The sequence below is a fragment of the Ovis aries genome, chromosome 9 (assembly GCF_016772045.2).
Source record: "Ovis aries strain OAR_USU_Benz2616 breed Rambouillet chromosome 9, ARS-UI_Ramb_v3.0, whole genome shotgun sequence".
Taxonomy (NCBI): Eukaryota; Metazoa; Chordata; class Mammalia; order Artiodactyla; family Bovidae; genus Ovis; species Ovis aries.
In genome coordinates this window covers 875,732-900,245 of record NC_056062.1, presented here as the reverse complement: position 1 = coordinate 900,245, position 24,514 = coordinate 875,732, and the positions used below count along the sequence as shown (strand labels likewise).

Sequence of the window (24,514 nt, the reverse complement as noted above, 5' to 3'; positions counted from 1 at the left end):
AATAAGAATATGTGAAAGAATCAAAATATTTATGAACCCTTTGACAAGTGGCCTGTGCACTGGGGTGTCATTTTTGGTAAATGTATGTATCCTTAGAAAGCCCCATATCAAAATATTAATAGAATATCAATATTCACTTAATACTTTAAATGGATTGGAGAAGATTGTGTTTGTTATTCACTTGATTGATTTCTAGATTTTCTGCACTGGACTAAATTTGAAATTAGAAATTGAAACCAATAATGTTTTTGAAGATGATAAATTACCTGGTTTTTTTTTCAGGACTGCTTTTAGGGAAAATGAAATATTCTTTCCCAAGAAAATGTAAAATATAGAATATTTATGTGATGGAATAACGACATAGCAAATACAGAAATGACCTATATATATATAATTTTCAACATCAGATCACAAAAAGATTAAGATGAATGACTGAAAGAAGCAAGTTACAAATAGCATATGGAACTATATCACCATGTAAATTTAATAATGAGCATTAAACAATACTATAGATGGGTTATGGATTAGGAATGTAATGAGAGTATAAATTTATAGGCTGAAAAGATACACACCTGATCTATGATAATAATTGTGTCTGGTGAGGGAAGCAGAAAGATGGGCTGGGAAAAAAAGAGGGACCTCAGTTTTATCAAAAGTTATCTGGTTCTTTTATAGCCAAATTAATAGATCAGAAGCCAAAATGACAACATGTGAACATTTGGAACTTTAGGGGCTGAATATATAAAGGTTTGTTACATTGTTCTCTATACTATGTTTTTAAAGCTCTAAAAGTGAAAGAAAAAAATATTTTACTAAATGTACTTCAGTATAGAAAAAGAGATTTGAATTGACTGCAAAGTACCTACCCTTTCAGTTTAGTTCAGTTCAGTTACTCAGTCATGTTCGACTCTTTGCGACCCCATGAATTGCAGCACGCCAGGCTTCCCTGTCCATCACCAACACCAGGAGTTCACTCAAACTCACGTCCATCAAGTCAGTGATGTCATCTCATCATCTGTCATCTCCTTCTCCTCCTGTCCGAAATCCCTCCCAGCATCAGAGTCTTTTCCAATGAGTCAACTCTTTGTATGAGGTGACCAAAGTATCGGAGTTTCAGCTTTAGCATCAGCCCTTCCAAAGAATTAAAGATATTAAAATTTAAAAAATAAAAAACTTAAAAAAATTAAAAATAAATAAAAAATAAAAAGGGAAGCGATCATTGTAGGGCCTCCCAGCAAAGGAAAATAAAAAACAAAAAACAAAAAACAAACAAACAAAAAAACAAAGAACACCCAGGACTGATCTCCTTTAGAATGGACTGGTTGGATCTCCTGGCAGTCCAAGGGACTCTCAAGAGTCTTCTCCAACACCACAGTTCAAAAGCATCAATTCTTTGGTGCTCAGCTTTCTTCACAGTCCAACTCTCACATCCATACATGACTCCTGGAAAACCATAGCCTTGACTAGACAGACCTTTGTTGGCAAAGTAATGTCTCTGCTTTTGAATATGCTATCTAGGTTGGTCATAACTTTTCTTCCAAGGAGTAAGCGTCTTTTAATTTCATGGCTGCAGTCACTGTCTGCAGTGATTTTGGAGCCCCCCAAAATAAAGTCTGACACTGTTTCCACTGTTTCCCCATCGATTTGCCATGAAGTGATGGGACCAGATGCCATGATCTTTGTTTTCTGAATGTTGAGCTTTAAGCCAACTTTTTCACTCTCCTCTTTCCCTTTCATCAAGAGGCTTTTAGTTCCTCTTCACTTTCTGCCATAAGGCTGGTGTCATTTGCATATCTGAGGTTATTGATATTTCTCCCAGCAATCTTGATTTCAGCTTGTGCTTCTTCCAGCCCAGCGTTTCTCATGATGTACTCTGCATAGAAGTTAAATAAGCAGAGTGACAATATAAAATAAGCAGGGTGACAATATACAGCTTTGATGTACTCCTTTTCCTATTTGAAACTAGTCTGTTGTTCCATGTCCAGTTCTAACTGTTGCTTCCTGACCTGCATATAGGTTTCTCTTATATAAGGATAAATTGATAGTTCCTGTACTGCTCAGAAGTAGCACATATTCCTGTAAGAGGTTCAGTTTGGAGTATTGTGGATATTCCTTTGATGGTAAAGTATGTATGTAAGTGCTTGCTTTGGCAGCACATATACTAAAATTGGAATGATACAGAGAAGATTAGCATGACCCCTGCGCAAGCATGACACGCAAATTCGTGAAGCGTTCCATATTTTTCACTGTCTATAATAGCCAGGACATGGAAGCAACCTAGACGTCCACCAGCAGATGAATGGATAAGAAAGCTGTGGTACATATACACAATGGAGTATTATGCAGCCATTAAAGAGAATACATTTGAATCAGTTCTAATGAGGTGGATGAAAGTGGAGCTTATTATACAGAGTGAAGTAAGCCAGAAAGAAAAACACCAATACAGTATACTAGAGCATATATATGGAATTTAGAAAGATGGTAACGATAACCCTGTATGCGAGATAGCAAAAGAGACACAGATGTATAGAAAGTCTTTTGGACTCTGTGGGAGAGGGAAAGGGTGGGATGATTTGGGAGAGCGGCATTGAAACATGTATAATATCATATATGAAACGAGTTGCCAGTCCAGGTTCAATGCATGATACAGGATGCTTGGGGCTGGTGCACTGGGATGACCCAGAGGGATGGTATGGGGAGGGATGTGGAAGGGGAGTTCAGGATGGGGAACACGTGTATACCTGTGGTGGATTCATGTTAATGTATGGCAAAGCCAATACAATATTGTAAAGTAATTAACTTCCAATTAAAATAAATTTTAAAAAAGTATGTATGTAAGTAAGATAAATCACTTTTTCTAAAGTTTCTTTTGCATTTTTATTGTCGTATAGTAAATGTAAACTGTTCTGTTAGTTTCAGGTGTACAGCAAAGTGATTCAGATTAAATATATATATTGTTTTTCTGATTATTTTCAATTATAGGTTATTATAAGATATTGAGTATAGTTCCCTGTGCTGTATATAGATCACATTGTTTATCTGTTTTATATTAGTAGTGTATATATGTTAATCTCAAACTGCTAATTTATCCCTCCCACCATTTCCCCTTTGATAGCCATGTTTGTTTTCTATGTCTGGGTCTACATCTGTTTCATATATAAGTTCACTTGTATTATATTTTAGATTTCACGTGTAAGTGTATCATATGATATTTGTCTTTCTCTGACTTATTTCACTTAGTATGATAGTCTCGAGGTCCATCAATGTTACTACAAATGGCATTATTACATTTATTATGGCTGATTAATGTTCCATTGTGTATATGTACATCCATTTATCTATGTCTTGGCTATTATAAATACTGCTGCTGTGAACATTGGGATGCATGTATCTTTTTGAAGTATGACTTTCTCTGGATATATGTTCAGGAGTGGGATTAAAGAACCGTATGGTAATTCTATTTTTAGTTTTTTAAAGAACTTCCATACCGTTCTCCATAGTGACTGCACCAATTACATTTCCACCAATAGTGTACTAGGGCTCTCTTTTTTCCACACCCTCTCCAACATTTATTATGTGTAGAGCTTTTGATGATAGCGATTTTGACTGGTGTGAAGTGAAATCTTATTGTAGTTTTGATTTGCATTTATCTAGTAATTAGTAATGTTGAGCATCTTTTCATGTGCTTGTTGGCCATCTGTATGTCTTCTTTAGAGAAATGTCATTTTAGGTCTTCTGCTTATTTTTTGATTGGGTTGTTTGGTCTTTTTTGATATTAAGCTGTATGAACTGTTTATATATTTTGAAAATTAATCCCTGTTGGTAGTATCATTTGAAAATATTTCCTCCCAGACCATATGTTGTCTTTCAGTTTTGTTTATGATTTCCTTTGCTGTGCAAAAGCTTTTAAGTTTAATTAGGTCCCATTTGTTTTTAATTTTCATTACTCAGAGTTGGATCCAAAAAGATATTTCTGTGATTGACGTCAAAGATGTCTGTGTATGTTTTCCTCTAGGAGTTTTAATATCCAGTCTTACATTTAGGGCTTTAATCCATTTTGAGTTGATTTTGTATATGGTATTAAAGAGCATTCTAATTTAATTCTTTTACATGTAGCTGTCCAGTTTTCCCAGCACCACTTACTGAAGAGGCTATCTTTCCTTCATTGTATATTTTTCATTCCTTTGTTGTAGACTTAACATAAGAATATGAGTTTATTTCTGGGCTTTCTACCCTGTTTCACTGATACATGTATCTGTTTTTGTACCAGATCCATACCATTTTGATTACTGGAGCTTTCTCATGTACTTTGAAGTCAAGCAGACTGATTTCTCCGTATCAGGTCAATGGCAGGCAATCAGTACTCTATTCTTCCTTCTCAAGATTATTTTGACTATTTGGGATTTTTTATACTACCATACAATTATTAATATTTTCATTCTAGCTCCATAAAAAATGTCATTGGTTTTATGTTAAAGATTTCATTGAATCTATAGATTGCTTTGGATAGTATGGTCACTTTAACAATAATGATTCTTCCAGTCCAAGTGTATCTTTCCTTATGTTTGTGCTATCTTTTCTTTCTCTCATCAGAGTCAGTTTTCAGAGTATATGTGCTTTGCCTCCTTAAGGTTTATTCCTAGTTATTTAATTATTTTTCATGAAATGATAAATGGGACTGCTTCCTTAATTTCTCTTTTTGATTTTTTTATTCTTAGTGCTTAGAAATGCAAGAGATTTCTCTGTGTTAGATTTATATACTGCAACTTTACCAAATCCATTAATGAACTCCCATATTTTTCTGATGACACCTTTTATTTTCTATGTACAGTATCATGTCATCTGCAAACAGTGACACTTTTACTTATTCATTTTCAATTTGGATATTTTTTATTTCTTTTGCTTGTCTGTTTACTGTGTCTAGGACTTTCAAACCGATGTTGAGTAAAAGTGGTGAGATTGGACAACTTTGTCTTTTTCCTAGGATAAATGAGTTTTTAAAAAGTTGTTGATGTTCAGTAGCTCAGTTGTGTCCAAACTTTGTGACCCCATGGACTGCAGCATGTCAGGCTTCCCTGTCCTTCACCATCTCCTGGAGCTTGCTCAAACTCATGTCCATTGAATCAGTGATGCCATCCAACTGTCTTGTACTCTGTCATCTCCTTCTCCTTCTGCCTTCATTTTATCCCAGCATCAGTGTCTTTTCTAATGAGACGGCTCTTCGCATCAGGTGGCCAAAGTATTGGAGCTTCAGCTTCAGCATCAGTCCTTCCAATAAGTATTCAGGATTGATTTGCTTTAGGATTGACTGTTTTGATCTCTTTGCAGTCCACTGGACTCTCAAGAGTCTTCTCTGACACCACAGTTCAAAAGCATTAATTCTTTGGCACTCAGCCTTCTTTATGATCCAACTCTCACATCCATACCTGACTACTGAAAAAACCGTAGCTTAGACTATACCAACCTTTGTTGGCAAAGTAATATCTCTGCTTTGTGATATGCTGTCTAGGTTTGTCATAGCTTTTCTTCCAAGGAGCAAGCATTTTTCAATTTCATGGCTGCAGTCACCATCTGCAGTGATTTTAGAACCCAAGAAAGTAAAGTCTGACTCTGTTTCCATTGTTTCTCCATCTATTTGCCATGAAGTGATGGGACCGGATGCCATGATCTTAGTTTTCTGAAAATTAAGTTTTAAGCCAGTCTTTTCACTCTCCTATTTCACCTTCATCGAAGGTTAGTTCCTCTTCACTTTCTGCCATAAGGGTGGTGTCATCTGCATATCTGAGGTTATTGATATTTCTCCTGGCAAACTTGATTCCAGCTTGTGCTTTATTCAGCCAGGCATTTTGCATGATATACTCTACATGGAAGTTAAATAAGCAGGGTGGCAATATACACCCTTGACATACTCCTTTCCGAATTTGGAACCAGTCCATTGTTCCTTGTTCGGTTCTAACTGTTGCTTCTTGACTGCATACAGATTTCTCAGAAGGCAGGTAAAGTGGTATGGTATTCTCATCTCTTCAAGAATTTTCCAGTTTGCTGTGATCCACCCAGTCAAAGGCTTTAGCATAGTCAATGAAGCAGAAGTAGATGTTTTTCTGGAATTCCCTTACATTTTCTATGATCCAACAGATGTTGGCAACTTGGTCTCGTGTTCCTCTGCCTTTTCTAAATCCACCTCGAAAATCTGGAAACTCTTGGTTCATGTACTGTTGAAACCTACCTTGGAGAATTTTGAGCATTACTTTGCTAGCATGTGAAATGAGTGCAACTGTGCTGTAGTTTGAATATTCTTTGGCATTGCCTTTGTTTGAAATTGGAATGAAACTGACATTTTCCAATCCTGTGGTCACTGCTGAGTTTTCCAGATTTCCTGGCATATTGAGTGCAGCACTTTAACAGAATCATCTTTTAGGGCTTGAAATAGCTCAGCCAGAATTCCGTCACATCCACTAGCTTTGTTTGTAGTGATGCTTCCTAAGGCCCACTTGATTTCACACTCCAAGATGTCTGGCTCTAGATGAGTGATCACACCATCATGATTATCTGTGTCATTAAGATCTTTTTTTGTATAGTTCTTCATGTATTCTTGCCACCTCTTCTTAACACTTTCTGCTTCCATTAGGTCCGTGCTATTTCTGTTTTTCATTGTGCCACTTTGCATAAAATGTCCCCTTAGTATCTCTAATTTTCTTGAAAATATCTCTCATCTTTCCCTTTCTATTGTTTTCCACTTTTTCTTTGCACTGATCAGTTGGGAAGGTTTTCTTATTCCTCCTTGCTATTCTTTGGAACTCTGCATTCAGAATGGTATATCTTTCCTTTTCTCCTTTGCCTTTCACTTCTCTTCTTTCTCAAATATTTGTAAGACCCTCTCAGACAACCATTTTGCCCTTTTGCATTTCTTTTTTCTTGGGGATGGTTTTGATCACTGCCTCCTGTACAATGTCATGAACCTCTGTCCATAGTTCTTCAGGTCCTCTGTCTATCATATCTAATCCCTTTATTTGTCACTTCCAGTATATAATCATAAGGGTTTTAATTTAGGTCATACGTGAGTGGCATAGTGGTTTTTTATACTTTCTTCAATCTAAATCTGAAGTTTGCAATACAGAGTTCATGATCTGAGCCACAGTCAGCTCCCAGTATTGTTTTTGCTGACTGTATAGAACTTCTCCACCTTCAACTACAAATAATATAATCAATCTGGTTTTGGTATTGACCATCTGCTAATATCATGTGTAGAGTCATCTCTTGTGTTGTTGGAAGAGGGTTTTATTATGGCCAGTGCATTCTGTTGGTAAAACTCTTTGCTATGACCATTTTGCATTCTCAAACAAAAAATGCCTTGCTTCATTTTTTACTCTAAGGCCAAACTTTCCTCTTTCTCCAGATACTCTTGACTTCCTACTTTTGCATTCCAGTCCCCTGTGATGAAAAGGACATCATCATAGGGGTAGTTCTAGAAGGTCTTTTTTTGGTGGTAGTTCTAGAAGGTCTTTTAGGTCTTCATAGAACCTACAGCTTCTTTAGCATTAGTGGTTGGGGCATAGACTTGGATTACTGTGATATTGAATGGTCTGCCTGGGAAATGAACAGAGATCATTCTGTCATCTTTGAGATTGCACCCAATTACTGGATTTCACACTCTTGTTGACTATGAGGGGTACTACATTTTCTAAGGGATTCTTGCCCACAGTAGTAGATATAATGGTCATCTGAATTAAAGTCACCAATTCCAGTCCATTTTAGTTCACAGATTCCTAAAATGTCAATGTTCACTCTTACCATCTCCTGTTTGACCACTTCCAATTTACCTTGATTCATGGACCTAACATTACAGGTTCCTATGCAATATTTTTCTTTACAGCAATGAACCTTACTTTCACCATCAGACACATCCAGAGCTGGATGTTTTTCCTTCTTTGGCTTAGCCTCTTCATTCCTTCTGGAGCTATTTCTCCACTTTTCTCCAGGAGTATATTGGGCACCTACTGACCTAGGGAGTTCATCTTTCAGTGTCATATCTTTTTTGCCTTTTCACACCATTCATGAGATTCTCAAGGCAAGAGAAACTTGGAAAAGTAGGGACTCTAAATAGAGCACTTTGGAAGATACTTAGAGGACCAAGGCATTGGTGTTTATAATTTGAGGAAACTGTTCCTGGCAACAAGATATCTGTCAGAATCATCCCACAAAACATAAAGTACCTCTTGGTAGTAAGGCCAAGACTCCATAGATTCTACCCTATTCCCTTAAGGAAACTTTGGAATTGACCTTCTGCTGCAAAACCCCACTCATCTTGGTTCTTTTATGTGGAGATAGGATCGTCCCACTGTGTGGAAAGCCAAAGCAAACCCTATAATCTTTTCTTAGAATGTTTTCATAACTTCCATCAACACATGTCACCAATGACACTTCACCATCACTATTTTTGCTGAATGATTTTCAAGTGGAATGTTGATTTTTCTGTTGATTCCAAGTCCCATTTGATTTATATCATTTTCCAGGTGCCCCCCCCCCAAATCTGCTGGACTGAGCTAGTTTGGCTTCTTACTCTATGACCATAAATGGTGGAAATCTTTTTTATAAAGGCATCACCATATTTCAGTCAACCTCTGTTTCAAATATGTAAATATGTCTCAAACTCAGGACTGTGTTGAATTTTTTTCCTTTTCTTTGCAAGAAGTGTACAATATAAATTTTATACAAAACTTATAGGCATGGACTTAAGGGTTTCTTTCCTCCCTGTCACTAAATACAATGACTATTATTTATATATTAAAGTGCTCTCTCCTGTCAAGCCTAGAGGTAGCCTCAGGATCCAACTTCAGTCTGATTCTCAGCTAGCCAAAATTATTATCTAAGGTGAAGCCTCTTACTGCACATGTATACAGAATGTAGAGAATCCCTTTCTTCTTTTCAAACCAACTTATAAATTACAGCATCAATCATATTGCTTGAGACTTGTTTTTCCCCCCCCTTCGATTTCTAGAAGCAGATTGCCATCTGCTGTCTAGGAAACAAAACTGACTGTCTCTTACTACATCACAAAATAAGAAATATGTTTTCATATCAGTAAAATTTCAAGGTGTTTTTATTTCAGCATGAACAGAGTCATTTTACAGGTAATGTATTGTGGTAGTAACAATTTAAAACAATATAGTGTGTGAATATATTATGTTTCAGATATTGTACTATGTGTCATACAGGTATTTCCTTAATTTATCTTTGCAACAGCTCTATAAGTAGGTACTGTAATTACATAGATGAGAACACTGAGGTGAAGGTTGATTAGGTTATTGGACCAGTAATGCCCAGAGATGGCTGAGTCTAGCCTTAGCTCCCATGCCCTGCCTTTGAACACTGCACTACATGCTGGGTGTGCTGCCGGCTCATACTGGCTCACCAAAGTCCAACAAAGAATTTTCAGGAATTTTGTACTTTGGCGTCTATTAACAATTAAGCTATATAAACTTAAAATTAAATAAATTACATTAAAAATAAAGGCCATAGAAACTCTGAGTCCATTATGTCCTAATTGTTTACTATGCTTTACTGTTATAACTCTCAAGGTTGTTTATGTCCACCATACTTTTCTGGTGGGCAGACAGTATAATAGTGCATTACTGCACTTTTCTCCCTAATTCTGCTTTCATTGGTCTTACACAGGTAGCTTGCGATCAGTCAGAGATGGAGAATTTATGCCGCAGAAAGTAGCAAATGCTGCTACTCAGGGCTTTGGCATGTATTTTGTTTAGAGTCAGTTGTTAACCATGTATTAGCAAATCGCTGACCTGTCTGTAGGGGTGTTTGTGTTCTCTTTGCCCGTTGTTTTTGTGCTTGTGTTCTGTTCTGTTGGGTTCCTCACTATCCATGTAATTCGATGTGAGTTGAGATTTAGGTGACTGTCTAATCAGAAAGTGAGAAAAGTGTTGGGACTCATTACAATGTCTAGTCAAGCTGCACGTTATTAACAAAATGGGCTTGAATCTTAAAAACAGAGCATGTATTAAATGACAAATAGCAAAGCAGATAATGAGTCTTTGGGGCATAAACTGATGATTTTCTGACTCTCAGATAAGTATCTAAAATTAGAGTATATTTATTAAAGCAGAAGTAAAGGAAGTTTGCAAAACAAGTTTTGTGTGTGTATGTGTGTGCTTTAGTTGCTTACTCATGTCCGACTCTTTGCAGCCCCATAGACGGCAGCCCACCAGGCCCCTCTGTCCATGGGATTCTCCAGGCAAGAATACTGGAGTGGGTTGCCATTTCCTTCTCCAAAAGGAGCTACAGAAAGAAAGAAAGTGAGGTCGCTCAGTCGTGTCCGACTCTTTGCAACCCCATGGACTGTAGCCTACCAGGATCCTTTGTCCATGGAATTTTCCAGGCGAGAATACTTGAGTGGGTTGCCATTTCCTTCTGTATATATGCATATACATATACATTTATGTATAATTGTTGTTCAGTCAGTAAGTTGTGACTCTTTGTGACCCCATAGACGGCAGCATGCCAGGCTCCTCTGTCCTCCACTGTCTCCCAGAGTTTGCTCAAATTCATATACTTGAGTGGGTTGTCATTTTCTTCTCCAGGGCATCTTCCCAACCCAGGGATTAAGCCCGCATCTCCTGCATCACCAGTGTGTTCTTTACCACTGAGCCACCTGGGAAGCTCATGTTTATGTATACATACATTTTTATACTGCATGGTTTATTTTATAATCCCTAGCTAGGTCCCAGTGTCTGGGACCACTGTCTAAACCAATAATCTATTGTTTCAGTTACTAAATGAAACCTTTTCAAAACAAGATCATGTCTTTTCATCTTTATATTTCCATCCTCCATTTTACCCTTTGACTTGGGATAATGTGTTAAAGTTTCTAAGTGCTGATAAGTGATTGTAAGATTCATCTGCTCATCACATTCACAACAGGCATTCTGTTTACCAATGCTGTTATACGTTCTATTCCCTGGAAGTCTGTGAGAATATGGAACTGAGTGAAAATTTTACATATTTCAGTTCTCACCTAGGCTTGCCAAATAGTGTTTTAGTTCACTTTTTATGCAAAACTACAAATGAACCATTTACCACATCTTTTGAAGTCATAATGAGACAAAATATTCACATTAATGAAATTGTGTCATTGTTCATTTGGTCATTCATCCAGTGACTTTTTTTACCAAGTACAATAATATAAGCACAATCGCTCCTTTTTTTAGTACTTACTATATTTCAGGTCTTAATATATGCACTTTACCTGCTCTGTCTTATACAAACCTTTACAGGGTAGATGAGAAAACTCTAGTTTGGGCAGTTCAAGTTACTTGTCCAGACCTAATTTTATATAAATATCTCTTATTTCTGAGCCTCCATATTTAATACTCATGCAAGGTACAATGTGAACTGTCAGAGAAATGTAACACAGTTATGAGTTACAAGAGTAACAAGAGTAACACAGTTATGAGTATTAAAGAACTTCCATCCTCATTGGAGAAAAGATACATGGGAATGGTCACAGTAAAAATATGGGTATATATCCCTTGAGCCCCCCAAAAAATCATTTAGAAAAGGAAGAAATAAAGTTTGCCTCTCAGTTTATATTACAGGGTTTCCTTTACAACAGTTTCCTTTGCCAGTGTAAAACATTCATATTATTAATCCTAACAAAGTTAATGTGAGAAATCATATAAGTGTCTTGATACCTGTAATATTTGGAGAATATGCTATTGTCTGGTTTAATGTGGCTAAGAAAACACTGATCATGCTGACCACAGCCAGCAAGTTCTCTGAGAGCTCCCAGTCAGTTCTCCAAGCACAAATTGTCTGCATAAGGCATCAGAATTAGTAACTTTCCTCTTGAGCACATGACTGATTGAATTCCTTTGCTTCTTATGCTTCTTGTACAGTACGCTAGAAGGTTCTCATCAAATCAGCTTACAAAATAGACCTTTGTATTCCCTGCAGAGATAAACAAAACAATACTATGTAAAAAGAAATCAGTGAATAAATTCCATAATCATCCACAAATATTCTTACCACATTGGTGTGACTACAGATACAAACCATAGCTTCATAAAAGAAGATAAAATATTTGGTCACAGATTATATCACTTTCACTTTTCATCAAATATACATTTTAATGTATATTATTTCATTATACCACCTAAAAATCACCAACATTTGAAAGAATAGTTACGGACCAAAAATTTTTGAGAAATTAACTTCATGCCACTTTGCATAACTATTATTCTCTTCATAAATGTTCTTTATTCTGTTTCCTGGAAGTCTGTAGGATATGGAACTGAGTGGAAATTTTGCATGTTTTAGTTCTCACCTAGCATTGCTAAATTATGTTTTAGCTCCCTTGTCATATGAGGCTAATTCCAAGGACTTAATGAAAGTAATTTTTCCTGGGTAAGTTTTGACTATTTTTATGGCCTTCCAAGAGCAATAAGCTTTAGGTATTTTCCAGAAATATGAATTTGATGGGCAGCCCGTTCAGTGCATTTGTGCAGTAAAAAAATTTTAAAAAGACACCCTTTTCTCCAGATACTTTTTATATGTGTTTAGAAATCATTGTAATATGTTGGTTTTCACTTTTCATTCCCCCCCCCGAGATAGTTTAATATCATTTTATTTTTGCCCGAGTATTTTGTTTTATCAATTGAGCATTTTATAATGACTGCTTTAAAATCTTTGTCTTAGGATTCCAACAATTGTGTCATCTCAGGGTTGGCATCTGGTGGCTGTTTTCCCCTTGGAAATGGGTCATGTGTTGTCACTTTTTCTCACATAATTTTGGATCGTGTCCTGGACATTGTGAGTATTGTGTTGTGGAGACTCTGCATTCCATTATGTTCCTCCAAAGGGTGTGGAGGGTTTTCTGTCAGCGGTGATTGGTTAGACACATGCTGCCAGCTGTTTCGCCTGCACTGGCTAGTAGGCCAGCTTGCCTTGAATGTGTCTCAGCTATGTCCTGCACACACAGCTTCAGGGCCTAGGAAGAGTCTTGGGCAGAATCTGCCCATGCTTTGGGGTCCCCTTCATAGACTCTCACTTTCTCTCTTATGGCTCCTTCTGCAGGTGGCCCCAGAGACCCTTAAGGTAAGGCTGCAAAAGCCTGAAACACAGCTCATGCTAGTTCCTCCTCCAAATCTTTACTCCCTTCAGAATATTCCTACCTGTGTTCACTCTTCAGAGACTTCAGGTAGTTATTTCTGTATTTTCACCAGAATTTATAGTTACTTGCAAAAGGTTCATTTAGAACCTTGTTCTTCCCATTGATTTCATGGAACAAAACACTGTACTTCCATTTTCCAGAAACGTTGTAATAACATTGCAAAGTTATTGCAATAACAGGTAAATTCCTGAAGGCTACAATTCACACAGATTCCTGAGGGTCAGGCAGTCATAGCCCACTGTCTGCAGCAGCCCTGAGAGAACAAGCTACACAAACATGCAGTTACATTGACACGGTCATACCGGAAAGCCAACGGGTGACATTTTACACAGATTCAAACGTTGTGTTTTCCTTTTGTCCCTGGTTCTTACCTTCTCTGAAATAATCACCTACAATGCTCAAATAATTGAGAAATCAACCCCAATTCCAAGTAATTCAGAGAGAATTTTTCCATCACTTACTGAGTAATCCATGGCAATGTTTAATGCAAAATTGCTGAGCAAATCCATCTTAAATGAGCTGCCGCCTGTTGCAGCCACAGCTTGTAAGCTGGCACCACATCTTGTAATGCCTCTTTCCAGTTGCCTTGCATATTGCTCACTGATTGCTTTTTGTAAGACTATCATAATTACTATTCATTTTGTAAAAATTCTATTTTGATTGTATACTTCTGTTGGTGAAGACCAGCCAGGTACTTATTACTTAAATTGAGTCAAAACTTCTATTTAGCTGGAAAAGTGAAAGTCACTCAGTTGTATCTGACTCTTTGAGACCACATGAACTCATCCATGGAATTCTTCAGGCCAGAATACTGGAATGGGTAGCCTTTCTCTTCTCCAGGGGATCTTCCCAACCCAGGGATCGAACCCAGGTCTCCCATGTTGCAGGCAGATTCATTACCAGCTGAGCCACAAGGGAAACCCAAGAATACCAGAGTGGGTAGCCTATCCCTTCTCCAGCAGGTCTTCCCAACCCAGGAATTGAACCAGGGTCTCCTACTTTGCCCGTGGATTCTTCACCAACAGAGCTAACAGGGAAGACATCTAGCTGGAAAAGACCTTCTTAAATTGTGTTTACCCATTGTTCCAACTTTATTTATGACTGTGTCATGGACATGTCCTCATCCTTCTTCTGTCTTAGAAGCACGTCACTCTCTACCAGATCTTTATTGCATAACACTTAGGATACTGAAAGAAATATCTCTAGATTTCCACATTCTTTCTTATTTTTATCCCTCCTAGGACTATAATTGTTACAGGCTGAGTGCCATATTTCTTTTTTATTCACCATAAACCCCAAGCTCTCTCTGCCGATATTACACCTGATTTTCCCTTCAAACCGCTTAAGTAAGAAAATGCCCTTTCTTTCATTTATATGCAGGGCACCAATTAAACACTGAATTCCAGTACTTATTTCATAAAAGATGTAGAACACATATGCCCACTTGTTTTGATAATAGGTTAATCCTATACAGACAGGGCTTCCCAGGTGGTTCAGTGGGTAAAGAATCCGGCTGCAATGCAGGACACGCAGGAGATTCAGGTTCGATTCCTGAGTCAGGAAGATCTTCTGGAGGAGGATATGGCAACCCACTCCAGTATTCTTGCCTGGGAATTCCCAAGGACAGAGGAGCCTGGTGGGCTACAGTCCATGGAGTTGCAAAGAATCAGACACGACTGAGCGACTGCGCATGCATGCATGCATGTAACTCTATACATTACTGCAGTTACTATTAAACAGTAAAAGGATGTTGATATTTAAATCAAATACAGCATAAAACAAATGTATTAAAATGTTAATAATTTTTAGAAGATTGCTTTTGTCTCTTAATTGTCCAGGGGTCCCTAACTGCCATCATCTTACCTCTTTGAATAATGCACATAAAATACAAAAATAATATTTAGTTTAGGTTTTTTTTTAATTGAAGTATAGTTGATGTCCCATATTATGTTACTGATATCAGTTCAGTTCAGTTCAGTCGCTCAGTCATGTCCGACTCTTTGCGACCCCATGAATCACAGCATGCCAGGCCTCCCTGTCCATCACCAATATCCGGACTTCACTCAGACTCACGTCCATTGAGTCGGTGATGCCATCCAGCCATCTCATCCTCTGTCATCCCCTTCTCCTCCTGCCCCCAATCCCTCCCAGCATCAGGGTCTTTTCTGATGAGTCAACTCTTTGCATGAGATGGCTAAAGTACTGGAGTTTCAGCTTTAGCATCATTCTTTCCAAAGAACACCCAGGACTGGTCTCCTTTAGAATAGACTGGTTGGATCTCCTTGCAGTCCATGGGACTCTCAAGAGTCTTCTCCAACACCACAGCTCAGAAGCATGTTACTGGTATATGATACTGTAACGTGCAATTTTAAAAATCATACTCCATTTATAATTATAAAATATTGGCCATATACCCTGCATTGTACAGTTTGTTCTTGTAGCTAATTAATTTTATACCTAATAGTTTGTACTGTTTAAACTACCCCTATATTGCCCCTCCTCCACTGTCCCCACTGGTAACCGTTAGTTTGTTCTCTGTATCTGTGACTCTGCTTTTTTTTTTGTTGTTGTTATATTCGCTTTCACTAGTTTCTTTTATTAATTTTATATTTTTTAGGTTCCATATGTAAGTTATAAGATGCAATATTTGCCTTTCTCTGTCTGACTTATTTCACTTAGCATAATACCCTCCAAGTCTGTCCATATTGCAGCAAATGGCATTATTTCTTTCTTTTTATGGCTGAGTAATATTCTGTTGTATGTATGGACCACATCTTCTTTATCCAGTCCTCTGCTGATAAGCATTCAGGTTGCTCCCACATCTTAGCTATTGTAAATAGAGCTGCTCTGAGTATTGGGGTATATATAGCTTTTTAAATTTGTGTTTTGGTATTTGTTATATATATATTCAGAAGTGGAATTGCTGTGTCTTTTGCTGTTTTTATTTTTAGTTTTTGAGTACAAAAATAATTTTAATCAAAACTCACTGAATAGTATAAATGAAATTCCACAAACTAGAGACTACCACACATCATAAAGCACAAGTTCATCAGAGATCAGGCTAAAAAGTTTTCTGAGGGGAGGAGAGTCAGCTCTAAGAAATAGCGCTTGAAAGTTACTGGGGCGTGGGACTTAGCCTGACCTGAGGTGTGAACATCATCTGCTGGAGGGAATTCCAGAAAGAGAGCGAAACCCCATTCTCTCTTTGTAAGTTCATTGCCAAGTCTCCATGCTTCTTTGGCACATCTTTACATGATAGCTGGAGAGTGTCTCCTCTACCTGTAGATAGCAACTGTCATGATCACAAGAATTAACAACTGTAACTCCCCGAGGAGGTGTCGCATGCAGACGCTGGCTCATAAGTGTGGCTGGACAACCTGTGAACACTTCCTGTCATGCCCATTTTCTGAGGAGGACCCCGATTCTCAGCAATATTGTGTAGTCCATCTCCCAGCTTTGCTGGAGATGGCAAAGCTGGGCTGACAGCCCATAGCCATCTAAATCTCTGGCATGGACGTGACTCAGGCCCCCGTACTTGGAGGAGGAGCTCATCCAATGAGAACAGCTCCCGGGGAAGGCTGCGTCATGGATGTGCAAGGCTGGAAAGCCAGGGAGTCCTGGGAAAGCCCAAGGCATCCTTCCTTGTTCTTTGCTCATTTGTCTTTGTTTTTTCCTCTTCTCTCCTCTCACATTTGGCAAATAGGTGAGTCATCCTGAAAATACGCACTTCTCTTCAGTTTATTCCTCTCTACATTTATTCCAAAATGAAACATATTCTTTAGAAACCAAAGACGGTATAAAAATAGAACTCAGATAAAATAAACCTCTATAATTCATATGCTACATATTAGTGTAAATTTTCTGTTAATCTAACTTTCTGTGATGATTCACTGTAACACAAAATATGGGAATCGAGTTATAAACTTTCTTCAAGTCTTCACTCTGAAGGGAAGGAAAATTGTAAGAACAGAAGTAAAAGTCCTCAACAAGAAGCAAACCTATGGTCACCAAAGAGGAGGACACAGGAATAAATTAGGAGCTTGGAGTTAACATGTACACACAGCTATTTATGAAATAGATAAACAGCAAGGTTCCCTGTATTGCCCAGGGACCTATACTCAATATCTTATAATAACCTGTAATGGAAAGAATCTTAAAAAGAATAGGTATATATCTATAACTGAGTCACTGTGCTGTACACCTGAAACTAACCCAACCTTGTAAAGCACCTTGTAAAGAAAAAAGCAAGGATCCGACATAAAAATTCTTCCAAGTACATACTTAGAGAAAAAAACAAATTGTGAAGCAATCAGTTATATGGAAATAATGTCCCCAACCTTTTCCTAAACTATGAAGGTTGTAACATTTCACGGCCACTGGCACAGCTAAATATAAACACGATCATGCTGGGTTGCCCCCCGTGCTTGTGCTGACTGACACAACAATTAAAGAAACAAGTTTCCTTTGTAAATTACAGCTCCACACAGCTTTGAGTAAGCAGAGAGTGTACATTAGAAATATTTTTAGCTTGACATGAAACTTTCCAAAGGCTCCTAATTAAGCATTTAAGTCCAAGGCACTATAATTGCAACTGCCAAAATAACTGGGAAATCATACCTTTGGTGGGATCCTTCTTAAAACTATTGTTTCGAAAACCTTATGGAAAGGCTTTATTATTCTTCAACATTCTCTTAACCAGAGGGCACTTCTACATCTGCCCACTTGGTGAGAAATGCAGACGCGTTGTTTCTGTGAAGGAAATGGATACTATAAATGTGGAAACACATACAAGGGAAAAGAGAGTGGACGTCAGTCCTTGGTAACTCAAAGAAAAAGACTCCAGCCTTGTGCTACTGAATTTCACAGCAGAGCATCCCATTTCCACGAGTCAGAGGTAGATTCTGGCCATAGGAGTTCGGCTCTCAGCATCCTTGAGGGCGTCTTATTAGAACACCATCTCACTTATTATTTGATAAGTGAAACTATCCACTCTTGGTCAATGTGCTACATTTCCAGAAGAATAGTAGTGGGATTTCATGCAAAATGTTCTTCTGTAGCTCATACCTCAATATTGTTATGTGAAGGTAATGTGCTTTTTTACAGTTGAAATGCTAAGAGCTTTCAGATTAAAGCATCAGTGGCTTTTAATGAGGATTTTTCAGGGCCATTAGCATATATGAATTTTAAATAGCTGTCATTTATCTACCATTGTCATACAAGTTATGTTTTGGTCACTGGTATAATTACCCAGATAAATCTGTGAATATTTTTAGAGGATTTTAAAGTTTAAATAAATAATCAAAGTGGTATTGTTTGAAAGGGCTTCCCTGGTGGCTCAGATGGTAAAGAATCTGCCTTCAGTGAAGCAGACCCGGGTTTGACCCCTGGATCAGGAAATCCCCTGAAGAAGGGAATGGCTACCCACTCCAGTATTCTTGCCTATTTCAATATTATGTTTATTGAATGTATTTAAGCTTATTCATTAGTATTATGATTCATTTCAGTCCCAAACCAGGAATTTCAGCAGCACAGTGAGTAGTTTACAGGAAAACTTAGTTGATGTCTGACATTGGTGAAGTCCTTCCTATGGGCGCCAGGCAGTGAGTGCATTGATCGCTGAATCACTCAGCAGGACTCATGCTATACATATTCTGCATGGCTGAGGTGTCCAAGGGCCAGAAAGTATAGGTATCCTTGCCCAAGGTGGCACAACCCAAAGTGTCAGAGTGGTGTTTGGACCCAGGCAATCTGACTCTGGGTATTTCTCTTAACATCAACAGAATGTAGATGAGCAAATCCTCGTTAAATGAGCCAATAAATAAATGAAGAGGAAGATGCCTGGAGGAAGACATCAGACAGCAGTAGAATATGTTTGACAGTAAAGTGACAAGGCTTATTTTCAAACAAATGTTACAGGTCATCGATTTTATGCTTCCACAGGCTCAGAACAGACCCCTGGTCTCAGGTCTTGCACCAGTGCTGCCCCCGATTCTCAGAACAGCTACAGCACTCTCCTCGGGGACTGACTTTAAGTCAGCATACAGGTCACATGACTTAGCCAAGTGGCTTTCTATTCCCACCGTATTTTCCAACTAAAAAGACTCCCCCTGCGTGGTCAGCTTCCTCACCAGAGTTGGCTCTGGATGACTTCTGGCTGTGAAGAGTCAGATTCATCCTCTCAGTGTGAAAATGTGCAGAGCCAAGGTATTCATAGGGATTCTGTCACAGTTCACTTTAATCACTTCCCAAATCATTTTGAGCAATGAAGGAATTGCTTTAAAGGTTTAGTCCACTCGGTTGGAAGCCCTGGTCGGGTTCCTGCTCATTTAGATAAATGAGTTTTTTCAACAAGACCAAAATGGGCCTCATTCTTTGAAGATCCAAGTGTGAAAACCCGTGCCTTGCTCGAGGTCCGCCCCCTGTTGGAAAGTAAGGGCTGGAGCAGAGGGTGAGGCGGTGGGAAAGAGACTGATTGTCCTTCTTCCAGGCTGTTACAAGACTGGGGATCCTGGGAAACCCCTTGCCCTTGAGTTCAGTCTTCGTGGTGACGGTAAGAAGGTGGCACAATGATTTAGAGAAAAAGGGGAGGATTGAAGGATTTTACCAGCAGAAGGCAGTGGGTCTTGGGCAAAACCTCAAAGTAGAAAGTTTGATTTCTGAACCCCTATTAGGCCCCCATCAATCTCCCCTTATTTTATCTCCCAATGAAATGGCACCCTCATTTCTTCCTGGATCTCAATTCTTGTTCTGTGCCAGATGTCAGAAAAGTGCTAGCTAACAGCAGTTTGCCACGTGATTCACCTCTAGTATTTGCACCCCACAAAGAAATGTTTATTTTGTTTTTTTAATTTATTTTTAATTGGAATATAGTTGCTTTACAGTGCTGTGTTACTTTTTGCTGTGCGGCAAAATGAATCAGTTAAACATGTACTTACACCCCGTCCCTCTTGAGCCTTCCTCCCACCACCACCCCGTCCGCCTCTGTAAGTCATCACGGAGCACTGAGCTGAGCTCCCTATGCTACGCGGCAGCTTCCCACTAGCTATCTCTCTGTTACATATGGCAGGGTATATATGTAACTGTTACTCTCTCAATGTGTCCCCTCCTCTCCTTTCCCCTCTGTATCCAAAAGTCCATTCTCTACATCGGTGTCTCCGTTCCTGCCCAGGAAAAAGGTTCATCAGTACTGTTTTTTCTAGAGTCCATATATATGTGTTAATATGTGACATTTGTTTATTTCTTTCTGACTTACTTCACTCTGTATTATAGACTCTAGGTTCATCCACCTCACTACAATTGACTTGATTGTGTTCTTTTTTATGGCTGAGTCATATTCCGTTGTATATATGTACCACAACTTCTTTATCCATTCATCTGTCAATGGGTTGCTTCCATTTCTTAACTATTGTACACAGTGCTGCAATGAATATTGGGGTGCATGTGTCTTTTTGAATTAGGCTTTTCTCAGGGCATATGCCCAGTAGTGGGATTTCTGGGTCTCATGGTGGTTTTATTCCTAGTTTTTTAAAGAATCTCCATACTGTTCTCCATAGCGGTGTCTCAGTTTACATTCCCACCAGCAGTATAGGAGGGTTCTCTTTCCTCCAGATCCTCTCCAGCATTTACTGTTTGTGGACTTCTTGATGATGGCCAGTATGACCCATGTGAGGTGACACTACATTGTAGTTTTCATTTGCATTGCTCTAATAGCGAGTGAGGTTGAGCATCTTTTCCTGTGTTTGTTAACCATCTGTATGTCTTCTTGGGAGAACTGTTTAGGTCTTCCGCCCATTTTTTTGATTGGGTTGTTTGTTTTTCTGATGTTGAGCTGCATTAGTTGCTTGTATATTTTGGAGATTAAGAAACTTCTAAAGAAGGAAAATACAGCTTAATTCTGCCACCAAGAAACGCATCTGTTCCCCCTACCCACATTCTTCACCAGTGAGTCAGCAGAGACTTGCAAACCATCTCTGAAATGCAGAAAGAATGCCAGCTCCTTCTTTAGAGGAAGCTATAGCTTAGAAATAGCTATAGAAGTTTAAATTAAACGTAATTGTATAACCAGTATTATATATCATCATAAGCAGGGACTATCTGAGGAGAAGCATGAATTTCTGGTATTGTGTCTCTATAGAAAAGAACCAGGAGAGATAACCCCCCAGTGAAAATCACCCAGTTGCAGTGGAAGAATCTGAAAGCAGTGTAGCCCATGTTCATGAGGGGCCAAGGACACTGGGGCTGTGACATTTGCTGACCACTTGAAGGGCCAGTGTGGCCTCCTCATGTAAGTTCTTCTTGAAAAACGCTCAGGACAACCTTCTAATATTCATTAAATTCAGTAGTGAAAAGTTTGTATTAATAATGTTGATAAACATTTACATTGATCAGTGCTGATTTATTCATCACAAATGTACTTTGTTAACAAGATTAGAAATAAATTCTTTCTAATGGATAGAAATTTTCTCTAGAAGGAATTAAGAAAGGTGTATTCTAACCTGGCTTTGCAACTCAAATAATCCATCCCACCAAAGGAAAATGGCAGCACACAGCTTATAAGAACACCCTTCCTGACTTCAGATATCTGATAGATGAGATTAAATATGTTTTCTGAGTCTGCTCCACTGTAAGACAGCCAGTCATGTATTGAGTGAAAGAAGGAAGAAGAGTGGTCCAATTTAACTAGCCAGATAGCCAACAGAATTTGAAATTTGAACTATTAAATCTAAGTGTTCCCAAAGCAATCATTAAATACTCAAGTAACTGGAAGAACAATGATCCAGGATCGATGCTGTTAAAATGTGTAAGATGGGGCAGATGCTTCTAGATTCCTCCAGAGGCACTGTTCTCAAACAGATCCGTGGAAAGCAGAGGGAGTCTTAAGGTAATGCCATGAAGCTCTACACAGGCATGTGGAACACTAATAGTGAAACAGGAGTTAACACCAAATGCTCAACAGACAGGTTCTGAGGAAAGGGGCCAAGGAGAGGGGATGGGAAGATTCTGCAGTTCTAAAATCAGATGGTGAAGCCGCGTATCCATCACTCTCAGGACAGCCCTTCCTCAGCAGTGGGAGAGTCCACTGACCAACCACTGACCCTCCTGTGTCCTCTTCACCCTCTCAGGAGCTTCCTCATCCCCACTCATGGGAGTTCTATTTCCAGAGATTCACAGACAACCCCAGAGTCTCCACATCCTTGAATTTATAATAAACACTCAGAATTTTAAACACTAACATTTAAGAACATTTTTCTGCCTCTAAATATATCAGTCTGCTGAGTGTGCTTTTTGAAACTAAGAACTTTTGCTGGTTTTCTCATGGAATCAAAGGCCACACTTGGTTTAATGCTTGCAATATGATCCCTTGAGCAAAAAGAATTAACTTTCATAGTGTGAAAATACGAAGAAAAGGAGGAAGCAAGGGAGGGAGGGAAGAAAGAAGGGAGGAAGAGGGAAAGCGGTGACTACTTAGCTCGGGCTCTGATTCGGCTCCATTACTGGTATTTATTGAGCACCTATGTATGCACAGCAAAATCACTCTATCGATTTCATTGTGACTCCTGACAAACTCACCTCCCAGCTTTCTTGTGCGAATGATCCTCTTTCACACTGCCTGGTTCCTGGAGGTGCTGTGAAAATTAACAAATGTGTGTTTGCAAAGTTTGCAAAATCCTCAGATGAATGTGTTGTGTAAACACGGAAGTGTGCAGCCTTTCCAGGCCACAGCCTACATCCAGAACTTCTCTAATAAGCCAAGTTTTCCTATTTGGGAGATGCTTGCCTGGGGCTGTTTCATTGTGCGACAGCTGATGTGCCTTTTATTAATACACATCCATGACTCATGGTCCAGTAGAAGATAAGACTGCAAAGATCAAATTCTATTTTACACGGACTAAGTGTCTCCTAACCTCTTTCATCCCTTTCAAGTAAAGTGCCTCAAATCATGATTCATGATACATTAAAATTTTTAAAAAGCACTTTCTTCTTGACTAACAGGTATTCCTTACATTCAGGAAGATTTTTTTCAAAGATGTTCAAAACCCAAAAATAGTTGATCACTTAGATGTTAGTCCATATATAGTTGAAATTAAAATTTTTTAAAGTCCTATTGAATTCCATAATAAATGAAGACATCATAGCATTAAAATGATGTATTATCAGGTTAAAGATCATATTGTTATCACCTTTTCAACTATTTCAAACATTATAAAATAATTCATATGCACATTTTAAATAGACTTGCTGAAATCTTGCAAATTTATTTCTTAAGTTGCTAAAAACCTCTGCTATTTAAGGTTGTCAGCATCCATCTGAAATTATTAGTTCAGTGACACTTTTTGAAAAATACAATTTTGTGCCTCTTGTAATGAGTGTTGACAGCAAGTGGTATTAATTAGCACTCAGCAGTCAGGCCCAGAGCTCGCTTCCAGCTGTTAATCTGGGACCAACTCAACAAAGACTCCTATGAGCTAATCAAGTCTGGTTACTGGTCCTTCAATTTATAATATATCATAATTCTCTGGGTAAAGCTTTATTCCCATTTGCTTTCTTAATATCTACATTATTATTGCCATTGCTTGCAATTTATGGAAACGTTCACTTTTTGAGTAAATCGGTATGTTCATGGCAAAATATATGCCCTTACCCTAAGGTAGATGGCAGATTTTATTTTATTTTTTTTTAGTCATGTCCAACTCTTTGTGACCCCGTGAACTGTAGTCTGCCAGGTTCCATTGTCCATGGGGTTTCCCAGGCAAGAATACTAGAGTGGGTTGCCATTTCCTTCTCCAGGGGATCTTCATGATTCAGGGATTGAACCTACATTGCAGACAAATTCTTTACCACTAAGCAACAAGCGATGGAGAAGGCAATGGCACCCCACTCCAGTACTCTTGCCTGGAAAATCCCATGGATGGAGCAGTCTGGTGGGCTGCAGTCCATGGGGTCGCAAAGAGTCGGACACGACTGAGCAACTTCACTTTCACTTTTCACTTTCATACATTGGAGAAGGAAATGGCAACCCACTCCGGTGTTCTTGCCTGGAGAATCCCAGGGACAGGGGAGCCTGGTGGAGTTCCGTCAGTGGGGTCACACAGAGTCAGACACGACTGAAGCAACTTAGCAGCAGCAGCAGCAGCAACCAGCGAAGCCCCATTTTTGACACATATTCAATCAATTTGAGACTCATTAATTTTTTTCCACTCACCATAGTTAGTTACATAAAATAAAAGTTATTCTGTAAATACTGTAGGGAGAAATTAATACTTTTTAAAAGGTATCTATACATGTTAATAAAGTTAAGAATATTTATGAATGGGTTTATAAAATTATATT

The 24,514-nt window shown here is 38.5% G+C and overlaps 1 protein-coding gene and 1 non-coding gene across 3 annotated transcripts in view; both read left to right on the top strand.

The window, feature by feature from the left end:
* Positions 1 to 24,514, top strand: part of KCNQ5 (potassium voltage-gated channel subfamily Q member 5) — a 630,518-nt gene that overhangs the window by 230,615 nt on the left and 375,389 nt on the right. The gene's annotated exons all lie outside the window — the stretch shown is intronic.
* LOC114116508 (U6 spliceosomal RNA) lies at positions 2,138 to 2,244 on the top strand. Its single transcript, XR_003590411.1, has one exon. It is a non-coding gene; the product is annotated as a U6 spliceosomal RNA (small nuclear RNA).